We start from the raw sequence: 5,952 nt of genomic DNA, 5'->3' as shown, positions 1-5,952 counted from the left end.
TCCACTTGCTGTAACTTCCCAATATGATTCATGGTTCTAACATTCCAATTACCAATTATTTATTATTCTTTAGTATTTATAAACTGGGAGATTCTTAGCCCCCTCTACGCTTAGGACTGAGGGCCATTCTTTTATTTTCTCTTTCCATAGACTGGCTAGATAAATAGAGGATTCCTTAGCTAAATTCATCAAAGGATAGTCAGTTCCTTGTGATGCGCAGTAGCTATCTAACTATGGCAAGTGACCTATTTCTTCCACACCCAAAGTTTTCGTTACGCCACCAGGTTGCTCATCTGCTTGTATATCCGTTGGAAATCATGGGTTGCTAAGATACACCGCCAGCACGGCTAACTATAAGTGAAAATATTCACAGTTAAATTTAGCAAACTTTTCAAGAAATGTAACTGTAAGTACCTAAAAGATTTTGCCTTGTTAGGAATTACATTTGTTTGGGTGGCGCATGTGTATTTTGAATAGATGTAAATCTATAGACGAGCATATCGATGCTTTTCCTTTTATTTTGAAATTTTGTATCCCATTACTCCAATATCAATATTGCAGTTTAATATGCAAGACCAATAGCGAATGCATGCACAGGATCCCCTCGTGCGTTGAATAAAGCAAAACCAGAACAAAAAGTGTTCGCAAACTTTAATTTTTCAATTCCTTCTTACATTGCTTTCCTTCATGATATGGAGAATAATGGAAAAATATTTTGGACTATCCATGTTTTAAGCATTGAGAGATAGGATTAGGTTTATCCATAAAGAATGTTATCTTAAAGGGGAAAACACCGTGTCTGCTCACTATGATAAACACATTATTTTATATGGCAATCGTTGTATTCATTATATACCTTCTTGACATTCGAAACTGTTACATCTTTTGTCTTTAGCTGCTGCAGTAGCTATTGTTGTTGTTGTTGTAGATACAAATCATATCGCATTTATCATGGTAATGTTATATCACTTATGGACATAGCCAATCACACCTATATTGATTATTTTTGTATTTTATTTGTGTATAAATATGTATATATATATACACTCCCCAAGGTTGCTTAACCGCTTATATAACCGTTTGCCGTTTGCAAACATGGATTGCTAAGATGGGCTGTCTAGCACGGTATATATATATATATATATATATATATATATATATATATATATATATATATATATATATATATATATATATATATATATATATATATATATATATATATATATATATATATATACCATGCGAGGTGGTATATCTTAGCAATCCATGTTTTCCAGCGGTTATATAAGTGGATGAGCAACCTGCTGGAGTAACAAAAACCTTTGGTGTTCAAGAAATGCTTTCCTAAATATCGATAAAGTCACTGGCTATGGGGTGACGGATTGGGTATAAGGGTATAGACAAGATTGGTTTGCGGCTTCTACTACTGATGCCTGGCGGTTGATCTTACTGGAATTAGTATGGACCGGCTGGTGTCACTTGCCTTAGTTGGATATGCACAAGAAACTGGCTATCATTTGATGGATCTAGTCAATGTATTATCTATGGATATCGTCAATCTATGGAAAGCGAAAATGATAGAATAGCCCCATTCCTAGGCGTAGGTTGGGGCTATGAATCTCCCTGTTTATAAATACCAAAGAAAAATTGAAAATTTACAATTTGAATCTTAGAACCATGAATCAGATTGGGAAGATACTGCAAGTGGAGAATGAATTTATGAAATATAGTTTGGATATCTTGGCCCTAAGTGAAACACATTGTAAAGGGATCAGTAAAGAAATTTCAGACCAAGACAATATATACATCTACTCAGGAAGAACAGATGGAGTTGAAAGAGAAGGGGTAGGAATGATGACACCAAGAGCAGAAAAAGCATTAACGTAATGGAGAGCTGTAAATAGTAGATTGTCACTTGCATAGTATAAATCAAAGTAATGCAATATGAGTATTTTAGTTTACTATGCACCGACAAATGATTCCCCTGAGGAAAGGAACAATGAATACTATGAAGAATTAGTGTGTAATAGATGAGATCCCAGGGAGAGAGATACGAAAATTGTGATTGGTGATTTAATGCTAAGTTAAAAGGAATGATTAAGGCATAGAGAATGTGATGAGTGCTGAGGGATTTGGGGAAGTTGCAAATGAAAATGGGACATATTTTAAAAGTTTCGTTTAACAAACAATCTTATTATTGAAGGTACTCTTTTCCAGCACAAGAACATCCACAGATATACATAGACTTCACCATGTAGCAATTACAAAAATCAAATAGATCACACTGTCATCAATAAAGACAGAAGGAGGACTCTGGGAAATGTAAGAATCTATAAAGGGGCAGATATTGGTAATGATCAGAAGCTCTCCCTCGCCACACTTAAATTAAAACTGAAAGCACCCAACAGAAATGTGTAGAATACTTATGTTTGATACAACTAAGCTTCTAGAAGATGAACACAGAGAAACCTTTGCAATTGAATGGAAGAATCTATTTACAGCCGTAGAGACGTTGAGAGATGAAGAACAGACAATCAATGAAGAATGGTGCGATATTAAGAACATATATCAACAGTTGGTAGTGAAGTTTTTGGACATGCAGTTACAAGGAGAAAAATGTGGATATCAAATGATGCTTGGGATGTTATAAAAAAAAAAAAAGACAAAGACTGAAATATATTATTGAAAGTTTTCAAGGAAGTACTGAAAATTACAAGGTAAAGCATGCCAACTATTCCAGTAATGACAGTGAGGTCAAAAGAAAATACAGGAAGGACTGGAGAGAATATTTAGACAGGGAAGCTGATGAAGCTGACAAAGCTATGAATTCAGGGAGTGGCTATGATGTAAGAATTGCTCATAGAATTATTAATGAAATCTCTCCTGGCCAAAGAAGACGAAGCATATACCCATCAAAAAGAGAGATTGATCTGTTATAATAACAGAAGATGAAGAAAGGCAACGTTGGGTGAACACTTTAGTGAGGTCATGAATAGGAGACATGAGGGGAATAATTTGATTGATGTACCTGAAATTAAAGAAGACTTTGATGTGCCCATGAATGAAATCAGTGTGTTTGAAGTTGAAACTATCATTAAGAAAACTTAAGAGATAAAAACCTCCAGATATGATGGAATAACTACTGAGATGATATTAGCCAAAAACAAAGTGAATCCCAAAATACTTACGATATTATTTTGGAGAATTCGGCGTGAAGAAGCAAAACCTGATGAATAGGAGTTAGGAGTGTTGGTGAAAATGCCAAAAAAGTAGATCTGACTGATTGCAATAATTACAGAGGCATCACACTTGCGTCAGTTGTCATGAAAATATACAGTATGCTCAATCTAAAAAGAATAGAGAGAAACTTTTATGAAAAGTTGAGAGATGAACAAGCAGGATTTAGAAAAGGTATAAGTTGTACTGACCAAGTTTTCATTTTAAGACATGTTGTACAGCAATATGTAGAATATAGCATTTGTGGACTATGAAAAAGTCTTTGATAGTGTGTACCGGCTAATTTTGTGGAGAGTCCTGCGTTTCTATGGAGATCCTCGTAAATATGTAAATCTGATTAAGTCTGTTCATGAGCATAGAAAGTGAAAAAAATAATGTCAGTGGAGTCCGATCAAACGAATGTTCAGTAAGCAGTGGAGTACTCCAAGGGAACGTGATGTCACCTATGTTGTTTATCCTCATGATTTTGTAATGCCGAGAGCAATTGGGGATGGTGGAGAAGGATTGGACTGAATTGGTAACAAGAAATTAGCTGACCTGGAGTATCCTGATGACGCTGTCCTGAGTAGCAGAATACCACGGGACTTACAAAGCTTGCTTACAAGAATACATTAAATATCACATGAGGTTGGCTCAAGATAAATAGAAGGGCAGAGATGATGAGAACGGAACATGCAATGATAAAAGAAATATCATTGGAATAAGAAAGGAATAATGAGGTGGAATCCTTTGAATATTTAGGAACTATGATCTCTAATGACTAGGTTAACTGAAATTTGGAAATCAAATCGCCTGAAATTAGGCTATATATCAATTTAGTGAGATCCGTGTTACTGTACGACACGAGTCTTGGTATAACAATGAAACAATAATCCACAGATTTTGTAGATTTGAGAACAATACCTCAGATGAATATTGGGAGTTAAATGGCAGGGCAGGATTAGAAATGAAACTATAAGAGAGATTACTCGAGTACCATAAATGGATAAGACCATGGTGAGGGGTAAATGGAGATGGTTTGACCATGCTCTTGGCGCTCCCGAAGAGAGATTAGTTCACCAAAAATTTCAATTGGGCTCCACAAGGTACTAGAAGAGTTGGAAGACCCATTCCTACGGGGCAGAGGCCTAAAAAATGTGAAGAAGGAGAGTTATTGGTTCCTTTGACTCGCCTGGCAGTACCACATTGGATCCCTCTCTCTGGTTATGGTTCATTTCATCTTTGCCGACACATACACAGAATAATTTGGCTTATCTTTATACGTTCTCCTCTTTCCTCGTGCACTTGACAACACTGAAATTACCTAACAATTCTTCTTCTCTTAAGAGGCTTACTACTGCAGTGTATTTCTTCAGTGCCTACTTTCCTCTTGGTAAGGGTAGAAGACACTCGCTATGATAAGCAGTTCTTCAAGGATAAGGACAATCCAAAAACATTGTTCTCTAGTCTTGGGAAGTGCCATAGCCTCACTATCACGGTGTTCCACTGTCTTGGGTTAGAGATCTCTTGCTTGAGGGTACACTCTGGCATACTATTCTATCTTGTTTCTCTTCCTCTTGTTATTTTGAAGTTTTTATCCTTATGTTGTTTTCAAGTTTTTATAATTGATTTATGAAAGATTTATTTTAATGTTATTATTGTTCTTAAATTTCGCTTGTAATTTTTTCTTATTGCCTGTCCTCACTGGGCTATTTTTCCTATTGAAGCCCCTGGGCTTATAGCACCCTGCTTTTCCACTACAACTAGGGTTTTAGATTTACAAGTAATGATATTAAATAGCAAAAGTAATAAAAGCTCAAGATAGAGACGTTGGTGAAATCTAACCGAGGCCCTTTGCATTAATAGTCGTAGGAATGAGATGATGGGAGAGGAAATGATGATGATAATGATGATATATATATATATATATATATATATATATATATATATATATATATATATATATATATATATATATATATATATATATATATATATATATATATATATATACATGCATACATACATACATACAGTACATACATACATACATACATACACACACACACACACACACACATATATATATATATATATATATATATATATATATATATATATATATATATATATATATATATATATATATATATATATATATATATATATATATCATCATCATCATCATCCCACGCTTATTGATGCAAAGGTTCTCGGATCACTTCATGATTCATCTTTAGGACTACAATGGCAAGTTGATGGAATTTCACTTTAACATAATGGCTAAGGTGGTGAAAATTTTGATACAATTGTATTTGAAAACTGAAATCAATTAACAAAAATTGATAAGTGAGAACTTTAAATTCTTTGAAATATGAAAAATAGAAATTTAAGAACAATTTTAAATACGTAAATCGTTTTTCACAAAGATTCATTGATGTTAATCTGACTGTAAAAAATGGAATCGTAAGCTTCAACGAAGAAATGAAGGGTTTGTAAGATCTGCCATGAAGTTCTCTAAAGCTTTTTGAAAAGTCATTTATCGATTTAAGAATCGATCTTAAATTTTCATTTTTACATTTCAAAGAATTTAAAGTTTTCATTTATCAATTTTTCATGGTTAATTTCGTAGTTTGCAGATATTTTGATATTAAAATTTTTACCACCATAGCCTTTCCATTAAAGTGTAATTATGCCTTGGCCATGGCTAAGTAATAACAGCAGATGATAGAT

The sequence above is a fragment of the Palaemon carinicauda genome, chromosome 5 (genome assembly GCF_036898095.1).
Source record: "Palaemon carinicauda isolate YSFRI2023 chromosome 5, ASM3689809v2, whole genome shotgun sequence".
Lineage (NCBI taxonomy): Eukaryota > Metazoa > Arthropoda > Malacostraca > Decapoda > Palaemonidae > Palaemon > Palaemon carinicauda.
The sequence above is the reverse complement of the archived record's forward strand: the minus strand, read 5'-3'. Positions refer to the sequence as shown.